The sequence below is a fragment of the Saccopteryx leptura genome, chromosome 4, assembly GCF_036850995.1.
Source record: "Saccopteryx leptura isolate mSacLep1 chromosome 4, mSacLep1_pri_phased_curated, whole genome shotgun sequence".
NCBI lineage: Eukaryota > Metazoa > Chordata > Mammalia > Chiroptera > Emballonuridae > Saccopteryx > Saccopteryx leptura.
The window spans coordinates 204774940-204797898 of record NC_089506.1 but is presented as its reverse complement, the minus strand read 5'-3'; the positions used below and the strand labels follow the sequence as shown (position 1 = coordinate 204797898).

At 51.0% G+C, this 22959-nt stretch overlaps 1 non-coding gene across 1 annotated transcript; it reads left to right on the top strand.

Moving 5' to 3' along the window:
- Positions 1-18447: 18447 nt before the first annotated feature.
- TRNAN-GUU (transfer RNA asparagine (anticodon GUU)) lies at positions 18448-18523 on the top strand. The gene has a single exon. It is a non-coding gene; the product is annotated as a tRNA-Asn (tRNA).
- Positions 18524-22959: the final 4436 nt, after the last annotated feature.

The window sequence follows — 22959 nt, the reverse complement described above, 5'->3', positions numbered from 1 at the left end:
GATCGCATTCCTGCTTAGGAAGGGCTACTATATTAGAGCAAATGGAGAGGTTTTCGTACTTAGAAGGTTTTGAATGGAAGGAGGAAGGAGACTGGGACCCATTGCCTTCCCCACACCTGTGAGGAAGAAGGTAAACAGCCAGGAATGAGGAAGGAGTAAGGGAGATTTGAGCAGCCTTTTCCTCTCCCCTTTCTTTCTCCTTAATGGGCGATTTACAAACGCTTATCCTCTGACATCATCTAACCCCCTCCCATCCTGAAATTGTGTGATTGACGTATGTACCTCTAGACCAGGGGTAGTCAACCTTTTTATATATACCTACCGCCCACTTCTGTATCTCTGTTAATAGTAAAATTTTCTGACCGCCCACCGGTTCCACAGTAATGGTGATTTATAAAGTAGGTAAGTAACTTTACTTTATAAAATTTATAAAGCAGAGTTACAGCAAGTTAAAGCATATAATAATAATTACTTACCAAGTATTTTATGTCAGATTTTCTCTAAGTTTGGCAGAAAAAAATCTTTATAAAACAACTTACTATAGTTAAATCTATCTTTTTTATTTATACTTTGGTTGCTCCGCTACCGCCCACCATGAAAGCTGGAACGCCCACTCGTGGGCGGTAGGGACCAGGTTGACTACCACTGCTCTAGACAAAGGAATCGTGGAGACCCATGTATGTGAACCTGTGTTCTGTAAAGGGTATATAAGATGTAAGAAATCGAATTTCGAGGAGCGCGTGTCTTTGGAGCTACTGGCCCCACGTGCTCTGCTCGCTTTTATTAATAAATTCTCTTGGCCCTGGCGGGTTGGCTCAGAGGTAGAGCGTCGGCCTGGCATGCGGGGGTCCCGGGTTCGATTCCCGGCCAGGGCACACAGGAGAAGTGCCCATCTGCTTCTCCACCCCCCCCCTTCCTCTCTGTCTCTCTCTTCCCCTCCCGCAGCCAAGGCTCCATTGGAGCAAAGATGGCCCGGGCGCTGGGGATGGCTTCTTGGCCTCTGCCCCAGGCACTAGAGTGGCTCTGGTCACTCGCGGCAGAGCGATGCCCCAGAGGGGCAGAGCATCGCCCCCTGGTGGGCAGAGCATCGCCCCTGGTGGGCGTGCCAGGTGAATCCCGGTCGGGCGCATGCGGGAGTCTGTCTGACTGTCTCTCCCCGTTTCCAGCTTCAGAAATATAAAAAAAAAAAAAAAAAAAAATTAAATAAATAAATAAATAAATAAATAAGTTCTCTTTCCCTCTTATGGTTATCTGAGTGTCAGTCCCCCTCAGAGCCTCCATTGGGTTGCTTTCCTGCTACAGCACATTTACCCCTTCAGCCCCCACGGCACCACTGGTCAGCTGGGCACTGTTATCCCACCTCACAGACGGGCAGTACAGGCCCACACAGATTCAGAAAGACAGCCCAGGTCCCAAGGTGAGCAAGCTCTGAGCCAGGTCCGGCAATGCAAGGCCCAGGTTCTAACTGCCCCACAGAGGGGTGGCGTGGGGGGTAGTACCCTTTGCCACATGGGGGCAGTTATCTTCCATTCTCCTTCCCCTTCCTGGGGCGGCCATAGCAAATGGCCACATATTGGGTGGCTTAAATGGCTTGAAACAAATGAAAGGCATTTTCTCTCAGTTCTGGAGAACCAAAAGTCCGAAATCGAGCTTTCAGCAGGGTTGGCACCTTCTGGAGGCTCTGAGGGGGGCTCTGGCCCAGGCCTTTCTCCCAGCTTCTTCCAGCTTCTGGGGTTCAGAACATGGTACCCAAAATGTGGTCCCTGGACTCACTGCATACCTCCAGCTGAAGGATTCGAGAAAACAGCCGAAGCGGGAAGGTCACTCTGACCTTGGCGACTTGCCCATCTTTCCTGAAACAGGCAGATAAAAGCCCATGTGACAGTATTTTCCCTGTACCAGGAGGAAATGAGACATTCTCATCACCAGGGATGGGGGGTTGGGGGCCGAGGAACCTGAACGACAGCCTTGCTCAACTCACCGTGCACATCCTAGTTACTTCTCCATCACCTCCTGCCCCACACCTGCTTGTCCTGTCATTCTTCGCGAATTTATTGCTTCTTTGTCTCAGAGGTAATAGAAGCTTCTTGTGCTCGTCACTCTGCCGTGTGAAGGCTCCCGTAAACAGGTAAAAATTCAAGCCAGTGAGTGTCCTTTTCTCCAGTGAACCTGTTTTTTGAAAGTTCAATTTCCAGAGAAGGCCAAGAAAAACCTTTCCTCCGCTCCAGGCCAATCCTGGGAGTTCCCTGGCTTGTAGCTAATCCCCCCTGATCTCTGCCTCCATCAACACGTGGCCTTCTCTGAGTCTGTGTCCTCTCTTCGTCCTATAAGGGCACTTGTCATTGGGTTCTGGGCCCACCTACATAATCCAAGATGATCTCCTGTTGAGATTCTTAACTTAATTACATTTGCAACAACCCTTTTTCCAAATAGGGTCACATTGGCAGGTTCTGGGTAGACACATCTTTTGGGGAGGGATTGCTCCATTCAACCCATTGCATTGATCTCTGGGAAGGAGGGCTGGTCAGAGGGGAAAAGACCCCAGAGACACTAAGAACAAATAAACAGCAGGAAGTTATGCTAAGGGAGGGGCTTCTCAGGATGAGGTTTACTTCCTGGTGGCTCTGGAGAAGCCAGAAGGCGTTCCCTCGTTCTAGGGCCGCGCCGCCCGTGCGCGTGCGCGTGAGCTGCCCAGCTGCCGGCCACACACGGCGGACAAGACCCCGAGCTGTGACTGGCTGAATGCGACCGTCGTGCCCGCGTCTGGCACACACCGATTTCAAAAGACAGCCCCGGAAAAAGGAGGTAAAACGCCTCATTCATAACTTCTCACATTGACGACATGCTGAAATAATGACATTTTGGATAGATTGGGTTAAAAAAAATCACTCAAAGTGACTCATTTATTTTTTATGTTTTTAATTGTAGTAAAATTCACCTAACATAAAATGAACCATATGAAAGTGAACAATTTGATGGCATCTAGGATGTTCACAAGATTGTGCCACCACCACCTTGATCTAGTTTCAAGACATTTCTGTCGCCCCAGATGGAAACCCATACCCATTAGCGTCCCCCCTCTCCCCCTAGCCCCGGGCACCACCGCTAAGCTGCCTTCAGTCTCTAAGGCAGCGGTTCTCAACCTGTGGGTCGCGATCCCCGCGGGGGTCGAATGACCGAAACACACGATGGCTTTAGGCAACCCCTGTGTTTTGGTCGTTCGACCCCCACCAGGGTCGCAACCCGCAGGTTGAGAACCGCTGCTCTATGGGTTTACGTCTTCTGGACATTTCACATAAGTAGAATCACACAATATCGGTCCTTTTGTGTCTGGCTCGTTTTACTTAGCATAAGACTCACCTATGCTGTACATGTATTAGAAATTCATTCCTTGTTGAGGCTCAATAACAGTCCACTATATGAATAGAGCACGTTTTGTTTATCCATTCATATTCACTGATGGACACTTGGGTTGTTTCTACATTTTGGTTAATATATTTTCTTACTTTCATAAATGTGCCTACTAGGAACTTTTAAGTTGCCCATGAGGCACGCATTACATTTCAGTTGGGTCAGCTCTATCTTAGCAAGGAGTTCAGTGGCTACCCGGTGCGAGGGAAGCCCTGGCTTCCAGGCCCCCGTGCAGTGCTGCTAGATGGGGCCAAGCCAGGTCTGCGTGCCTGCGTGCCCACGCATAGCTGCTCTCCAACACCCAGCTCCGCCCCCGGCAGAGAGAATGCTCAGTAAACATGTACAAAGGGAGGGCGGGAGGGAGGAAAGGAGAAAAGGAGAAAAGAAGGAAGGCTTACACTGGGACTCCGAGGGAAATCGAAGGGGGAAAGTCCATGGGGATGGTGGGGAAGGAGAGAAGGTTTCTAGAAGTGAGCCCATCTGCCCTTTGGTCCGAATGGCCCAGGTGGCAACTCTGTGGAAGAGTAAAGGTGTGGGTGAATACAAATATAGATCTGGTCTTGCCTGACCTGTGATAGCACAGTGGATAACGTGCTGACCTAGAATGCTGAGGTCGCAGGTTTGAGGCCCTGGGCTTGCCCAGTCAAGGCACATGCGAAAAGTAACAATAAGTTGATGCTTTCTGCTCCTCAGCTCCCACCCTGACTTTCTCTCTCTCTCTTCTTTCTCCAAAAATCAATAAATAAAATCTTTTTAAAAAACTATGTATATGGTCCTGGCCGGTTGGCTCAGTGGTAGAGCATCGGCCTGGCGTGCAGGGGTCCCGGGTTCGATTCCCGGCCAGGGCACACAGGAGAGGCGCCCATCTGCTTCTCCACCCCTCCCCCTCTCCTTCCTCTCTGTCTCTCTCTTCCCCTCCTGCAGCCGAGGCTCCATTGGAGCAAAGATGGCCCGGGCGCTGGGGATGGCTCCTTGGCCTCTGCCCCAGGCGCTAGAGTGGCTCTGGTCGCAACAGAGCGACGCCCTGGAGGGGCAGAGCATCGCTCCCTGGTGGGCAGAGTGTCGCCCCCTGGTGGGCGTGCCGGGTGGATCCCAGTCGGGCACATGAGGGAGTCTGTCTGACTGTCTCTCCCCGTTTCCAGCTTCAGAAAAATACAAACAAACAAACAAACAAACAAAAAACTATGTATATATTTGATCTTTGTCCCAGGTGCCTGGCACAGAGCTCTTAAAACCTTTAGAATTCCCTGAGTGATGTCTTTTGTACGCTGAGATGACTCAAGGGTGCACAGGGTGAGGGCTGCTCACCCCAAAACCAAGTGATTAGGGTGGGAACTTTCAGCCCCACCCCTGACCTCCGGGGAAGGGAGAGGGGTCAGAGTTCAGTCATGAATAGCCAATGATGTAATCAACTGATTGATGGCCGATGATTTAATCAAATGTGCCTGTGTAATGAAACTTCAGTAAAAACCCCTAAATGATGGAGTTTGGGGGCTTCCAGATTGGTGAACACATCCACGTGCCGGGAGAGCGACACACTCCAACTCTACAGGGACAGAGACCCCTGTGTTCGGGACCCTTCCAGACCTCACCCTATGTTACTCTTCCCCTATTATCATCTTTTATTATAAACTATAATAGTAAGGGTGGCACTTTCCCGAGTTCTGGAAGCCCTTCTAGCAAATCTTTGAGCCCTACTTGGTGGGGCAGCAGTGCAGGTACCCCGAGGTCACCGCATGGCTGGCGTCTGAGTGGGGCAGTCTTGGGGGATGCGCCCTTAACCTCTGCGGTCTGTGCTAACTCCAGTGAGCGTAAGAATTGAATTGCAGGACACCCAGCCGGGGTCAGAAAATCAGAGAGTGTGTTTGACAAGTTTCTCTGGGCTTCTATTGTGTGGGAGGGGGTAGCAGCAAGATGGTTTTCTTCCTGGTAATGGACTCGGGTGGTGCCCTTGCTTCCCACTGGGTGAAGTATTTCGGGGGGGAGGGGGCACACGGGCCTATGGGAAGATGTGGGCTTGGAGCCAGGAACCACAGTGGGCTCAGAGGAAGACACTCCACGTGGTATTATCAGCTGAAAGCTGGTGTCCCAAGGGCCCTAAATGTCATGTGAACAACAGGGCACTTCACTCTGTGGGTGAGAGGCTGCCTACTCAGTCTGCTTCAGGGGCCTGGCCAGCAACAGAATTGGAGAAGTGAGCAGAGTATAATTATAACTGCAGGACATTCTTAGCTAATCTAATACTTCACTTTCCTAATTTTTTTTGTTGTTGTTGTTTGTTGAAAGAGAGAGAGACAATGATTTGTTGTTCCACTTATTTATGCATCATTGGTTGATTTCTGTATGTGCCCTGACAGAGTATTGAATCCATAGCCTTAATGTATTCAGACAATGCTCCACCCAACTGAGGTACCCAGCCAGGGCGCAGTTTCCTAGTTTTGAAGGTTAAGTGGGCAAAGGACGGTTCTATTCTATAAGAAAATCAGGAGCACAAGAATGATGATGTGAGGTACTAATTCTCAGCCTCCTGTCAGGGAGACAATAATAGGGAATGGTGGGGACTGCGGCAAACTAGAAAGCAAGACCCCAGAGGCACTGTCACAGTCCTGCCCACATGCCTTCGGCAGCTGCCATTCTAGTGCATTTCAACAGTGTGAATGCTCACATCCCATCTGTGACTTTCTGCCTGAGGTTTTTCTCCTGGGCCAACAGATAGTGCAAGGGAATTAAAACCCCAGATGTGACCCTCCACCAAAGACAGACAGGAGGAGTTGAAGGGAAGTACACCAGTTCTCTCGCCCCGCAGGCAGCGGCTCCCAGGCATATTCATTGCAGTCTCCCTCAGGGCCCCAGCGGCCCTGAGCCCCAGCTGCCCACAGCCGTGACTGCTCGGTGACACTCAGCATCGTGTGTCAGCCCCTTCCTTTCCCTGCCCCTCTTCTCAGCCTCCCGTCTGTGCCTCCTGGGGTCCCCTCCCTAATAAGCTGCTTGCACTCAGCTCCTGGTCTCAGAACCTGCTTCGGGGGCGTCTGAAACAAAGATCGGGGACCAGCTGTTCCTTAGCTGCAACCAATTTTTGCTTGGTGGAAATGCAGGTCTAGTACTGAAAGAACGAGTATTCCAATTTCTTCAAGAAAACCAGAATCCAGCATTCCCGATAAAACCTTCTGAGATGTCATTGCCAGCTCACATATAACGATACAAAACAAAATAAGACAGAAAAAACCAGAACGTGTCTGTGGACCGGCTCTGGTCCCCGACAGACTGGCCAGTTCAGAGCGTTGGTGGCAGGGGGCGGGGCACAGGAAGCTGTAAGCAGTGGAGGCTTGGTCAGAGGGGCGCTTTGGCAACCCAGCCCGGTGACCTGGGTGGGGACAGGCGGCGGAGGCCCCGTGGCAGCCAGGCAGCATGGACTGTTCACGGGACTGCAGCTGGAAGCATCTGGAGGGCCTGGCGTGGCCACCCGCGGGCGGGCCGCTCCAGTCCCAGAGTAAACAATCAGCTTGAATGCGTTCTCAAACATGCAGACCCTGAGCCGCCTGCAGCCTCCCCTGGCACGCTGGGCGGGGAGAAATCCCACGGCCTCTCCACCCACCCATCCACCCACCCATCTGACATCCAAACTCAGGCCCAGGAAAAACAAACTCGAGGACTGGGGTGGGAGGGGGGGGGTTGGTGGCCAGAGTTCCTGAGGAGGAGGCCGTCTCGTGAGAGAGCCACTTCCAGACCCCACACTTGTGAACTTCTTTTTAATTCTGTGCAGATGGAGGAGGCTGTCTTTACAGATCTCCATCTCCCGACACTGCCCCCCTTCTCTCCCCTGGCAGAGAAAACACAAAGGGTGTCTCTTGAGATTCCTTTTGCACCATTTCACATGGCTATTTAAAGCCAGCCCTTTTCTGCTGCCTTTTCAGAATCTAAATCAAGAATACGGGGTGGCAAGAGTATAAGCGGGTGATGTAAAATTTTGGTTTTGTGTGTCCTACAAGCAGCCAAACCCACCCATGCCTGTTCTGCATTGTTCGATGCATTTAGTAGATTTTAAGTTGGAACTGTATTCACTGGAGGAGGCGGGGGGTGGGGGGGTAGAGAAATTCCTGAGAGATGACCTTTAGCGGGCCACCTGTGAGCTACATGTTTCATATACTTAGCTCATTTAATTCCCCTCATGATCCAAATAGCTGCATTGGACTGTATTATCAAGATATCTTTTGGTTGCAAGGGGCTGAAACTGAAATCAAAGGGAATTTATTGGCTTACATGAGTGGAAAGTCCACGGTAAGGACTTCAGGCATGGATGGATCCAGGATCTCAACTGCTATCATCAGGAATCTCTCTCTTCATCTCTCGGCTCTCCTCTTCTCTGTGTTATTCTCAGGCAGGCCCTTTTTTTTTTTTTTTTTTTTGGTTGTAAAGATGGTCCTCAACTGTTCATGCTTTTAATCAGCCTAGCAACCCCAGCAGAAAAAGAACACCTTTTTCCTAAAAGTTTTGGCTGAAGTCTCATGACTGAATCTCTTCGGTCCAGCTTGGGTTATGTGCCCATCCTGTGTTCAGCCCTGGAGTCTGAGGGGGCCAGCCCTGCTGACATTCAGGGGGTGTGGAGAGTTAGAGTACCCAGGATTTGTGCTGGGCACAGGGCACTCACAGATAGCAGATGCCTACCACGGCGAGGCACATAGAAAGAACAGAGGAGCCCCATGGCCTCCGCGGGCCGCCATGACCGTGCTGCAGGGACTCCACTTACATTCACTGCTACTGTCAGTTCAGTGTCTCATGGCTGAAAACAAACTTCTTGAAAAACATGCCCACAGTATTTTGTAGTTCTTACCATCAAGAATCGATGCCCTGCCCTGGCCAGGCAGCTCAGTTTGTTAGAGCGTCATCTCAGTACGCCAAGCTTGCAGGTTCGATCCCACAGTCAGGGAACATAAAAAAAAAATCGACCAATGGCCTGACCAGGCGGTGGCACAGTGGATAGAGCGTCGGATTGGGATGCAGAAGACCCAGGTTCGAGACCCCGAGGTCGCCAGCTTGAGTGCAGGCTCATCTGGTTTGAGCAAAGCTCACCAGCTTGGACCCAAGGTCGCTGGCTCGAGCAAGGGGTTACTTGGTCTGCTGAAGGCCCACGGTCAAGGCACATATGAGAAAGCAATCAATGAACAACTAAGATGTCGCAACAAAAAACTGATGATTGATGCTTCTCATCTCTCTCCGTTCCTGTCTGTCTGTCCCTATCTATCCCTCTCTCTGACTCTCTCTCTGTCTCTGTAAAAAAAAAAAAAAAAAAAAAAAAAATTGACCAATGAATGGGTGAATAAGTGGAACAACAAATCAATTGTTTTTCTCTCTTTCCCTTTCTCTCTCTAAAAGTCAATAAATAAATAATTTAAAAAAAAAAAGAATTCATGTCCTCACCCTGCAAACCTGGGCTAGCCTTGTGACTGCTTTGACCAATAGAAGGCAGTGGAAGAGGCATTGCAAATTGTAAGGCTGGGCCTCAGGAGGCCAGGCTTCCACGTTCTTCTTGGGACGCTACCTGAGACCAGCGTGTAAGGAAAGGAACGGCCTGTGGGAGGATGAGGAGTCACCCGAGGGTGCCCCAGCTGCCTTGCTCTGGACTGAAGGACCTCAGGAGGTGGCAGACTTCCAGAGTGAACTATTAAGGCTGGGTTGAACTCACGTAAGCTAGGAAGTCATTTCCCAGGGCCCCCTACCCATGTGGGTCCAGGTTAGAGTTAGCCAGAAGAGGAGCGAGCACAAGACTCGGAGGCTGAAAGTGAAGCAGTGACTATACAAGGTCAGGAAGCTATAATGGATGCAACGATATGAAGGTCAACAACGTCAATGCAATGACAGGGTTTCCTGGGATGACCACCTACATGAACTGCTTGTACCTAAATCTTTATCTTAGAGTCAGCTTCTGTGGGAATGGAGTCTAAAACAGGCTTATCAGGGGCACTCGAGTACCCCCGTGTACTATGCTGAAGGAGCCCAGTGACCGCTCAGAGCAGAAAGAGATAAACCTTTCCTTTTAATTGGTCATTCATTCATTCATTCATTCATTCAACAGTCTACAGCAGGGGTCCCCAAACTACGGCCCGCGGGCCACATGCGGCCCCCTGAGGCCATTTATCCGGCCCCCGCCGCACTTCTGGAAGGGTACCTCTTTCATTGGTGGCCAGTGAGAGGAGCATAGTTCCCATTGAAATATTGGTCAGTTTGTTGATTTAAATTTACTTGTTCTTTATTTTAAATATTGTATTTGTTCCCGTTTTGTTTTTTTACTTTAAAATAAGATATGTGCAGTGTGCATAGGAATTTGTTCATAGTTTTTTTTATAGTCTGGCCCTCCAACGGTCTGAGGGACAGTGAACTGGCCCCCTGTGTAAAAAGTTTGGGGACCCCTGGTCTACAGGCTCCTGCTATGTGCCAGCACTGGGGAATAAAGAGAGCCCAGAGCTCAGAGTGAGCCAAGCTGGTGCTAGCCCCACCCACCAGGGGCAAGTCACCTAGCCTCTCCGAGCTTCATTTAACCCTCCCAGAGAGGACCCCTGAGGCAGCAAATGTCATGGTCCACATTTTCCAGATGATGAAACAGAGGCACAGAGAGGTCGAGTGACCTGCCCAACGTCACGCAAATAATCGGTGGCATGCCAGAGCCAGGATTTGAACCCAGGAGTTGACTCCAGATCCCACATTCTTAGCCACTTACTCAGGAATTCTGGGCTGATAGAGAGGAAAGTCCCAGAATTTAGAACTTGTTCCCATAAATGATATAATTAATTCCATAGTACTTGTGAGAAAAATCTTGTTACTTTCTTATTCTAAGTGATGAAATTGGGATCTGATGTCCCTTGACAGGAGGGCAGGACATTGCGACTCAGAAGCCCCCCAGAGACCCTCAGTAAGCCTTTCTGAGGTAGCCTGGCTCCACTCCCCAAGGACCTTGGGTATAGACAGCATCTCTTACCTTTGCTGCCAAAGCTTTCCTTCTTCCTGGCCCTGCCCCACGCTCTCAGGCTGAGTCATGCACATGACCAAGGCTGATCATAACTATTGCTGCAGTAATGGTCACGTGACCCAAGCCGATCCCCCTGAGACTCAACTCCAAGACTCTTGCTGGAGTTACTGAACAAGAGGAAATCTCTACTAGCCCAGTGAGGTGGAAGGCTGGAGCTGCCAGGCACCATCTTTGCCAGCAGATGGAGAGAGATTGCCCCAGAATGAAACCAACGCAGAGGAAAGCAGGGTAAAGAGAGGGAGACGGATCCCCCACAACACTGCCTCAGCCCCTGGGTCCAGCTGTGCCTGAAACCGTTCCACTCCTGTCTTTCCAGTGATGTGAAACAATATGTTCTGCTTTGGCAGAAGCCAATTCCAGTCGAATTCTGTTCTTTGCAGCTGGATGAGTCCTGAATAACGTGCTAACTAGGTTTTAACTGGCCCACGACAAAAACACCCCTTCAGAATACAGAGTCACAGTTGCTTTTTGAAAGAGATGGAGGGAGGGAAAATATTCCTCATTCTTTTGTGATGAATCAATAGCCAAAATAAGACCTAGCTCATTTGTCAAGCAGGTCATTCTGCCTAACAACATTACTCATCCCAGCGCCAACCAGTCCTGACGTTGGTGTGGCCCCAGAGAACCTGCTACACTCGGAGCCTCCCCAGGTTGCCAAGGTCGTGTGAGAAAAATGTCTGTGTCATTCCTCCTTTCTCTTTCAGCTCAGAGTCCTAGTAGTTGGGTTTTCTAGCGCTCCAGGAAAATACCTAAGAGCATGTCCAGTCAGATCGATACCCGGCACAAGCTGCAATGCACAAGGAGGCCTCTGGAAATCTCGTCTCCACAGGGCATGTTCAGAGCAGTTGGTCTGGTTCCTTCTCACTGAGTGGGAGGCTAGCACAGGTCCTCAGAAGCCAGAGGGGTGGCGGTCTGCAGCGGCCAGATGAGGAATGGCTTAGAAGGCTGAGCCAAGGAAGTGAGACTTTCTGGAAGAACTGAGGACATGTGGGAAGTTTTCAGCTGGGGAAATCAGACATGACCTCATCTTAGGTCAGCCCCCGACAAACAGAACCTGAGATGGATGTGAGTGCACGTGGCTTGTTGAGGGGGTCTTCTCCAGGGGAGGGGTGGGTAAGGCGGTGGGCGAGACAGCTGTGAGCGGCTAGCGGCCAACACTCACGGCAGCCGGCACACAGCAGCCTGCTAAAGAGGACCCGGTAGCCCGTCCTCCCTCCTTGGGACCACAGACCTGCTCCCAGGGAGGGGACTCGGCGGCTGGTAGCAGGTGGGACTGGAGGGAGGCAGGAGAGGTGGCGTAGCTTGGTGGTTGAGCGCCCAGGGCTTTGGGGGCAGACAGAGCTGGGCTCGAATCCTGACTCTGGGATGCTCAGGCTCTCACCTGGGGCTGCAGTGGCACACAGCTCACAGGGCATGGTGCCAACGAAACATGACCAGGGGCAGATGCTCCTCCACCCATAGTCCAATGTGTGTGTGGGGGTACCCCCAAAGTCTCAGTTTTACACACATCTCCAAGTGTCCCAGGCCTGGAGGGCCGTGGTGGAAGCTCTGGCAGCAGTCACCAGGTTTACGTCTGACTGGGGCCTCCTGGACCCTTGCCAGCACCAAAAGACAGACTTACCTTCCACGTGTGCCAGGCGTTAGCAGACCTCTGGTCTTTGGGGTATGCAAACCTCTCTGTGTTGGGAAGTCCTGGCTCCCACTTCCATCTGGATGGAAAACTACCTCTACTGATGGAGAACGACTCAGTAAGAAATACAGGAAGTTTGACCTTGGCCTTGAACTGAATTACTTCAAATGCTCCAATAATCCCTAAGGCCCTGAGGATAAGTCTCAGCGTCATAAAAAATGATGTTGGGGGCGACCTCTTGGGCCTCATTGCTCACTATGACCCACCTCCTGTGTCCTGACTACTCAAAATATGTGCGAGTACCATATGCTCCTGCCCCCGGGCCTTTGCATGTGTTGTTCTCTCTTTCCAGAATGCCTTCCTTTACCTCCTTGGCGTCTATACTTGTTCTTCTGCTCTGACTTCAAGCCGTCTCTGACTCTAGGAAGCCTTCTCCGACCCTGGCCCCTTTGGATGGGGTCCTCCTCCCATTCGCCTCCCACCTCCTCCCCCTGTGCCATCACTCTCCTTCCTTGCTTCCCTCCCCAACAAGACTGAGTGCCCCTGAGGGCAGCCCTTGGGTTTGACTGATGTGGTGTCCACGAATGACTGAATGAAAGCTGGTGAGTGGGTGGGTGGCCCCTTCTGCCAGTGGCTAATCAGATACTACCACTGATTATATCCACTTGCCGTAATACTGCACCAAACAACATGCTAAGCCAGTGGCACTGTCCTCCAAGCTGATTTTGACCATGGTTTTGGAGGGCCAAACATTCCAGAATATATTTATTTATAATGTACACCTTCCTCATCAAATTAAAATTCACCGTTTGCCTTTAACACATGGAATACAGGTACCATCCCATGAGTAGCAATAGCCATGATAATACCGTGTTTCCCCGAAAATAAGACAGTGTCTTATATTAATTTTTGCTCCTAAAGACGCGCTAGGTCTTATTTTCAGGGGATGTCTTATTTTTCTATGAAAAAGAATTTACATTTATTGTTGAAAAAAATCAACATTTATTAATATATTATAGTCATGTCATCACAAACATCAGCATAACCAGCCAAGCTCTGAATCCCATCAAGAATTTCTTGTGACTGTATTTCCATGTTCAACAATCTACCCTGTTTCCCCGAAAATAAGACAGTGTCTAATATTAATTTTTGCTCCTAAAGACGCACTAGGTCTTATTTTCAGGGAAGGCTTTATATTTCTAAGCTTGAAAAAAATTTCACTAGGTCTTATTTTCGGGGAAATAGGTTAGTAATTGTTGCTACTCTCGATGTGTCTGGCTCAGCTAAGCGCTCTCCAACTATTTTGGAAATTATTGTCCCTGCTCTACATGTGTGGGATCTGAGACTTCACAGGGTGAAAGCCTGCCCAGAGCAGGTGGTGGAGTAGCGATTGAACACTGGTGCACAGAGAATGAATGACCAGGCTGCAGTGGGCACTGCAGGGGAGGTGGCTGTCGGCGCTGTGTCAGTTCCCAGGGCGGCTGTGACAAATCCCACACTGGGTTGCTTCAGACAACAGCAATGCAACCAACCTCTCACAGTTCTGGAGGCTCGGAGTCTGCAATCAATGTGTCAGCCGGGCCAGCTCCCTCCGGAGTCCATGGGGCTGGGTTCTTCTGGCCTCTTCCAGCTTCCAGGGGCCCCTTGCTTCCTGACCCCAATCCCTGCCTCTAGCCTTTCTCTTTGCAGCTCCTGTCTCAAATCTCCCGTTCTTTGTCTTATCAGGAAACTCATATCCTTATCAAAACCAGTCATTGAGTTTAGGGCCCTCCCTAAATCCAGGCGTCTCTCATCTCTAGATCGTTAACTTGAAGACCTCTGCAGAGACCTTATTTCCAGGTAAGGTCATGTACACGGTGCTGGGGGGCAGGGTGTGGACATATCTTTTGGGGGGTTACTATTCAAGCCACTACAAGGGCAGTGAGAGAGCAGGACTAAGCAATCAACGGCCCCTCCACAGAGGCCGGGAGGAGGGGAAGGGTGGCTTGAACAGGAAGAGGAGAAGACGGGGGGGGGGGGGCACAGTGATGAGCAGAGACAGAGAGAGCCACCAGGCTTCACTCCCTGTTCAAAACCCTGTAAAGCCAGTGGCCAGGGCCACTATCACAGCAGCCCGGCTCATGCAGGTTCGCACTGGATTCGGACAGTCGGTAAGGAAACAACGGAGCCAAAAACTGATAGGCCATTTTCTTTCATTCTAGCTTGCACCCGGCGGGCAAGTAAAACTATACACTGGGCTCCAAAACCCACTCACATTCAGTGCTCACAAAGCCACTGACTTATCCGAGTTTCCTAGAATCAAAGGTTTCTAGCTCACCAGCCTTATTCTCCTCAGTTCCCCATCTCCTTCCTTCTCTCTACACAAACTCTACACAAACTGGCATCTCACTCAGCACTCCGCCATCTTGGCTGCTTCTCCTGGCCACATGGCCTCTTTCTGCTCTCTGCTCTGCTCCCTCTGCTCTCTCATGCTAATCATCCCAGGAACCAAGAGGGCAAGCTCTCACTCTGCCCCTATTTTATAGTGTAGATTCCAAACCCTTAATCCAATATACAAAATAGGGAAGTCTCTAATACAAAGACACTTCTCCGAGGCATGATTGGACTGTACTGCCCCACATCAAAAAGGGTAGGAAAGGCTTAATCCCAAAACCAAGCCCCAGGCTACAAGGATTCTGCCTGCCTTTAGCCCACCCCAACACACATTAATATCACCTGGGCGACGGCCTCCTCGTGTTATCTTTAACAAAGTGAGCATAATACATTTTATCTGCCCAACAAACCCCATTTGCAGAGCGAGCAGCCCCGGGAGGCTGCGAGGCTCCCGCCGGTCCCATGTCAGGACTGACGGCTGTGACTGACTCCGGGGTCCCCAGAGCCCCTTGCTGCCCACCCACACCTCTGGCCCTCTGGTCCTGAGTCCTGGTGCTGGGGTCCCTTGGCCAGGCCCACTGTGGGGGAGGCCCTGTGGGGCCAGACCAGGCTGCTGGACAGACTCCAGGCCCAAGGGAGTGCCACCTAGGCTCTACTGTAGGTTCTGCAAACGCCACTTGCCCTGATCCCTCCGAGGACTGAGAGTCCAGCCCGCTCGCACACGACCACGCTGTGCCCTCAGTCACCGTGCCCCCACCCCACTACCCTCTGGCTGGAGTTTTCCAGGTGCTTCCCAGGATCCCTGAAAGGCCGAATGCCTAGAATTCCATCTGAACTCCCACAGTGCCTGCCCCCTCCTCTCTGCGCCCAGGGAAGGAGGCAAGGCTGGCTCTGGGGCTGGGAGGGGCAGGGAGGGCCCGGGGGTGGCAGCTAGGGCTGCCGTTCCGAGACAGGAAGGACGCCTGGCTCTGGGGCTGGGAGGGGCAGGGAGGGCCCGGGGGTGGCAGCTAGGGCTGCGTTCCCGAGACAGGAAGGACGCCTGGCTCTGGAGCCCCCAGCGCAGGGCCTGGTGAGGAAGCACTCTTGCCGCCATCACACCTGCATACACGTATGTGTATTTCCTTCCACACTGTGTGCACGGGGACCACAGACACGCCCTCATAAGGCCTGACCACACACGCAGGTGTGCAATGCCCTTTCCCCACTCGCACATCGCGCCAGAATGGAACACAGGTGGACACCTTCCATGGGCACACCCATCCATGTGGACACGGGCAACGCAGGACCGTCTGAGCAGGAGCCGTGACTGAAGAGAGCAAGCCAGCCGGGTTGAGTTCCACCTCTGCCACCTCGGGTAAGCCACTCGACCTCTCTGTGCCTCGGCTTCCTCGTCTGAAAATCAGATACAACAGTACCCACTACAAAGTGTTGTTGAGAGGGTGAACTGAGCTAGCACATACACGGAAGCCTGGTGCACGGAAAGCGCAGCGTGAGTGTTTGCTACAACTATCAGCACAAGCACCCAGGTACGTGTGAGACCACCTGCCTCCACACAGAGACACGTGTAGAAGGACGTAAGTAACCCTGAATGAGCACTCACATGCAGATGCACACGGATTCATACATGCAAAGAGGCACTCTCACAGACGATGTACACAGATACATCCGGAACATAAAACTGGGCAAAGCCATGCCGCATGTAGGCACGTATACACAGTGGTGCTCACACACATACCACACGCATGCGTGTGGATACCAGCAGCACAGGGAACCTCCAGCCGGCACAGGGAACCTCCAGCCAGCCCCTGCGCTGGCTCACTCCCTTTCAGTGCTTTCTCTCCCCCTCCCATACCACCCTAGTGCCCAGCTATGCACAGGACACATCTGGGAGTAGTCATGGGCACCAGAAGCCTTCCCTGTCCCTCAGGAGGGACCTGTGTCATCTCTCTGGTTACAACACACCATCACACATAGGCTGGCTTCTGTCTGTCTGAGCACGGAAAACTCAAAGCACCCACTGCTCCCTGCTCCGCCTGGGGTCTGGCATCAGGAGCTGGGATCTCAGCGGGCACTGCTTGGGGCCTCTCTCCCCAGGCTGGGTCCCCATGGGGGAAATGGAGCCGGGCCCCAGCAGCCTGGACACCTCCTCTCTCTCTCACCAGTGAAAACAGAACAAAAACCCAACAGGTCTTGGGATCAGCCCTCCCAGCAAGACCCCTGTTATCACTGGCGCCCCACCCCTGACCCTCTGGATTGGAACTTTTTGTCTGTCAGACAACAAAAGGCATTTCTGATCCAGGATCCCAGCCTTTTAGGTCCTCCGAGGCCTGCCTGTGGGCCTCCCTGCCGTTGCCCCACCAGGGTAAGACCTGGATCTGGGCATCGCAAGACCCTGGGGGTTTGTGGGCAAGGCAGGAGCGTAGGGAAGAGCAAACAGCTGGGTGGTGGCAGGATGGCTGACTGTCCCTTTCTGAACCTCAGTCTGCTCTTCTATAAAGTGGGTAAGAGAAGCAGCATCGGTTTGGGCATTGGGCATTGTTTGGGGTTGCCCAAGCTGTGCCCCTTCCCATGCTTGGAGAAATTTCCATCCTTATGAGTCTCAGTGGGAGAAAAAACCCGACTCTTCACGGGGAAAACTGAAGAAGGCAGCCTTGCATTCCACCAGCCTCCTGGCAGCTAGGATGTGGGCATGTGCCCCCAGCTAAGGAATCAGGTTTGCAGGCCCCAGACAGAGTGGGCTCTAGTGCCACAAAGAAGCAGGGATTGGGGGTACTCCACTGCAGGTGGCCCACACACCCACCTTCTGGGGCTGAGCCTGCAGTCCTGGGGACAGACAGAACCCCACCTGAAAGTTTCCAGACATGAGTTTGCTGCCCACTTTTTTATCTATCTATCTATCTATCTATCTATCTATCTATCTATCTATCTATCTATATTTTAGGTGAGAGGGGTGGACAGTGAGGCAGACTCCCACATGCGCCCCAACCACGATCCACCTGGCAACACCATCTAAAGCCGATGCTTGAATACTGAGCTATTTTTAGTGCCTGAGGTTGACATGCTCTGACCAACCAAGCTATGTCCAATGCTAGAACCAATCAAGCCATTGGCTCAGGGAAGTGAAGAGGGAGAGAAGGGGGAGAGGGAAGGAGAGAGAAGCAGATGGTCACTTCTCTTGTATGCCTTGACCAGGAATAGAACTGAGATGTCCATATGCCAGGCCAATGCTCTGGCCACTGAGCCACTGGCCAGGGCTTTGTCCACTTTCTAGACCACAGTCAGTGCCGGGGCTCAGTTCTCCAGTATTTTCCTGTAAATTTCTTTTCTGCTGACAACAGCTGAGTGTGTTTCTGTTACTGGCAGCTGGGACCACGCTTATCCACACTGTAAGTCTGCTGTGAGGAGTGACTGAAATCACCCACTGAAGGGCTCAAACCCTGTTGGCAAGCCTGCAATCAACACGTTATCAGCCCGTCTGCGGGATCAGCTAGCCAGGAACCTGGGCACATCATGCCACCCTCTGGTTCTCAGTCTTCTCAGCTGTAAGATAGGCTTATAATAGTTCAACCCCTGACGTAATAAGAACTCAATATTTGGTCTCTGACCCCAGAGCTCCTACGCCCCTTGGGATTTCCTGGATGATAGGAGTGTCTTTTGTTCTAATGAGATGACTCTGGTGGGCTCCTGGGTGGGGCTGGCCACCAGAAAGGCCAATCTGTGATTAGAAGCTTGAAACTTTCAGTTCCACTCCCATCCTCAGGGAGGTACAGGGGCTGGAAATTGAGTTAATTATCAATTATGCCACCCGGCCTGTGGTGGCACAGTGGATAGAGCATTGACCTGCAACGCCAAGGTCTCCGGTTCGAAACCCATGACTTGCCTGGTCAAGGCACATACAGCAAATAAGCAATGAGCAGCTGAAGTGAAGCAACTATGAGTTGATAACTTCTCACTCCACCCTCTCTTCTGTAAAATCAATCAATAAAATCTTTTTTAAAAAACCAATCACGCCCTGGCCGGTTGGCTCAGTGGTAGAGCGTCGGCCTGTTGTGCAGGAGTCCTGGGTTCGATTCCCGGCCAGGGCACACAGGAGAGGCACCCATCTGCTTCTCCACCCCTCCCCCTCTCCTTCCTCTCTGTCTCTCTCTTCCACTCCCGCAGCCAAGGCTCCACTGGAGCAAAGTTTGCCTGGGCGCTGAGGATGGCTCTGTGGCCTCTGCCTCAGGTGCTAGAATGGCTCTGATTGCGGCAGAGCGATGCCCCAAGATGGGCAGAGCATCGCCCCCTGGTGGGCATGCCCGGTGGATCCCAGTCAGGCGCATGCAGGAATCTGTCTGACTGCCTCCCCGTTTCCAGCTTCGGAAAAATACAAAAAAAACCACACACAAGAAAAACCAATCATGCCTACATTAAAGTACCTAAACTATGGGATTCAGAGAGCTTTTGGGTTGATCCCCTCCACGTACTGGGTGGTACAGCCCGACTCCATGGGAAAATCCCCTGAGCGTGGGACCCGTCCAGACCCCTCACGCTGCGTCTCTCTCCATCTGTCTGCGCACCTGGGTGCTTTACCATCTCCTTGACAACAAACTGGCAAACATAAGCATGTGTTTCTGAGTTTTGTGAGCCATTCCAGCACTTTATTGAATGTGGGGTAGGGACTGTGAGAACTTTTGATATTGTAGGCAAGTCAGACACAAATGGGGGTACCATGGGGACCCCATCCTCATGACTGGTGTCTGAAATGAGGTCAGTCTTGTAGGACTGGGCCCTTAACCTGTGGGGTCTGACACTAACTGCCTGAATTAATTTATAGGACAGCCAGCTGGTATTCAGAGAGTTAGAGAATTGGTTGGTCTGGGGGGAAAACTCCCACACATACAGGGTCAGAAGTGTTGTGAGTAGAGAAACAGTTTCCTTTTATCCCAGGAGGGTCAGTGGTGGGATTTAGCCGGTTTGCACTGATTCGGCATAACCGATACTTAGTTTTTTGTTTTCAGTGAACCGGTTGTTAAAATGGCACTTGTAATCAGGGTTCTCTCTAAGGTGGGCACCTGGGCAGCCGTCCCATGTGGAAATCACAGATTTACATTCCTTACTCTTTTTTAATGTTCATCTGCACAACAGCGTAGTAGTCTAAGCGCCCGGAGTAACGTTCATTCTGTCCGTGGGTGAAAAAAATTGCAAGTGAGGACACCAACCATGAAGTAATATGGAAATTAAAGAACAGTTTCATTGTTTTTTGTCAGGTATTATTTAATATTTTTTTCATTAATATTTTAAAACTCTTTCTTATAACATAATCTAGTTTTGTATACCTCTTTTTTTTAATATTTATTTTTGTGTGTGTGTGTGACAGAGTCAGAGAGGGGGACAGATAGGGACAGACAGACAGGAAGGGAGAGATGAGAAACATCAATTCTTTGTTGCAGATCCTTAATTGTCCATAGATTACTTTCTCATACGTGCCTTGATGGTGGGGGGTGGGGGCACAGCAGACCAAGTGACCCCTTGCTCAAGCCAGCGACCTTGGGCTCAAGCTGGTGAGCCTTGCTCAAACTAGGTGAGCCTGTGCTTCAGCTGGCGACCTCAGGGTCTCGAACCTGGGTCCTCCGCATCCCAGTCTTATGCTCTGTCCATTGCGCCACCGCCTGGTCAGGCTGTATACCTCTTTTATTGTTCTTATTTAACTACTAAATGCATGAAATAATAAACTACCTTTCAGTATATTGGTTTTTTATACTGAAAACAGTTATTAGGGCAGAGAACCGGTTGTTAAATTATTTGAATCCCACCACTGAGTCGGGTGGTTGTGAGGATCAAATGGGATCACGCAGTAACAAATGGCCAGGGAGTGTTTCCCGTTGGTGCCATCTGCCTTAGCTTGTAACAGCAGGATTTATATGGATTTTATCAAATAAGAACTGAGCAGGGGTCCTCAGAACAAATCACCTCTTTATTGTTACCAGCCTGTAACTGACATTCAGTATATAACCTCAGTTCCTAATGTGGCAGCACACCCACAGCAGTGTTAGCAGGACTTGTGACTTTGTCACCATCAGGAATCACGGGTATTTTTATGTTCTATGACTGTCATGGCTGGTTTTCTTTGTAACCTGTGTATTTAATTTTGTGCATCGAAAAAGATAATTCTAAATACTCAACTCAATTGGTTATTACAATGCACGCCAAAGTGTTTAAAGGGGTGGGTACTGATGTTAGCAATTTACTTTGAAATACATTTTAAAAAATAAGATAGCTAAATAGAGTTATGGGTGGATGGATGGACAGATGGATGGATGGACAGATGGACGAATGGACGAATAGATGGATGAAGAGAAGGATGGAGGGATGAATGGATGATGAAAGGGTAAGCCTTAACAAATACAATAAAACGTTATCTCAGCAATGGGAACATGAATGCATACTGTACAATTCTTTCAACTTTTCTGTAGGTTTGAACATTTTCACAATAAAATGTTGAGGGGAAAGATTTCTTAAAAAGAGAAAAGAATAAAACAGAAGAAAAGGGACATTCAAAGAACGGACAAAGAGAGAAGATTTGTGAAGTGTTAAAAATTCTGAGAAGTTTACCAAAATGCAGGCATTTCTCATGCTTCTGGCATTACCCTTGCTCTTTCAGGACGGCCCAGATGTGGGTGTCCCAGGGAAGGCAGAACTGCTGCCCTTGGCCTGTCTTTGGGGCACATGCTTTTTTTTTTTTTTTTGTATTTTTCTGAAGCTGGAAACGGGGAGAGACAGTCAGACAGACTCCCGCATGCGCCCGACCGGGATCCACCCGGCATGCCCATCAGGGGGCGACGCTCTGCCCACCAGGGGGCGATGCTCTGCCCTCCGGGGCGTCGCTCTGCCGCGACCAGAGCCACTCTAGCGCCTGGGGCAGAGGCCAAGGAGCCATCCCCAGCGTCCGGGCCATCTTTGCTCCAATGGAGCCTTGGCTGCGGGAGGGGAAGAGAGAGACAGAGAGGAAGGAGGGGGGGCGGTGGAGAAGCAAATGGGCGCTTCTCCTATGTGCTCTGGCTGGGAATTGAACCCGGGTCCCCCGCACGCCAGGCCGACGCTCTACTGCTGAGCCAACCGGCCAGGGTGGCACATGCTTTTTTCATTCTGCCTGTGGTCAGTACATCTGGAACATAACACTGTCCAACTCGTGATTAAGACACTTGGGAAATAAGATCTTTATATGATAAATAGATTTAAAAATATTCAGTGCTGAATTAACAGAAATAAAATCCTAGTACATCTTTAAAAACAAAACATTGTTTGGAAGGGGTCCTTGAGCTTAGCAGAGAGTCCCCAACGAGAGAGGCATCCCGGCTGGTTCCCGGCCCACTTGCCCTTTGAGGTCATGTGGTTTCTGATTGGGGTTTCCTTTTCTGTTTTTAGAAGACTTGCCATGAAATATGGTTATTATGAAAACACGAGGCACCATGTGACAGTCGCCTGACCCTTCTGTGTGGGCAGTGGCCCTGGCCCTGACCAAGCAGGCACGAGCTCTGGTTCCTCTGGTCCTTGCTTCAGAGCAAGGGGACCACTTGGGGGAATCTGGCCGAAGTGGCAGCCCTCCCTCCTACCCGAGTCTGGCATGGAACTAAGTCACAGCCCTGAGCCCGGGTATTTACCGCCAAGGGCAGGGGGTACGGAGCTCCTGGGGACGGGGCCAGGCTGAGCCAGTTGTCACTGTTGTCAGCAACTTGTTGGGAGGCATTTCCTGGATCACAACCTTTTTGCTGCCCACCTCTCCAGGCCTGAGCATTTTCCTGCCTTATTAACGTATTTCGAGCCTGTTCCAAGTGCTGACACCAGACAAACATGATCTCATTTCATACCTGCACGGCCCTGAAAGAAGAGCTATTGTGACATCCCCTGTTTCACCAGGAAGGAACTGAAGCAGACAGGTTACGTATGTGATTGGCCCACAGTCGCACAGCACAGGCTCATGGTCTTGACAACCACTCCTCCTGCCTCCTTGAGAAGGGCCAGGAACCCACACGAACCCTGCTGCATCCCCAGAACAAACTCCTGCCAGGGAGGGCGCTTGCCAGGAGCCAGACCTCTCGCCAGGGAGAGCTGCTCCTCCCCACGTATTCCACAGCCTGAGGCCATCACTACCTACAAGTCCCCGACCAGACACCCGAGTCTCCCTCAGCCACACAAGCTTGCCGATGCTTCCTCCACAGTCATAAGTGTCCCCAGCCTCAGTCCCTTTCTCTCCAGCTCCTCCCCTCACTACCAATTGAGTGACCTGGGGCAAGTAACCTGACTTCTCTGTGCCTCAGTTTCCCCACCTGTAAAATGGGGGTAATGATAGGCCAATTTCATCATAGATCAAAGCGAGTTTCTTATTAAAAGGCGCGCACACACACACATTTATAGATCAGGGCCTACCGTGGTTCCGGTACAGAGTAACAGAGTAAGTGTTCCATGTTATTTCATGATCATAATTATCATCTGCTTTCAGAGCCTGCACAGTGGCCGGGACACTGGAAGCTCCACAGCG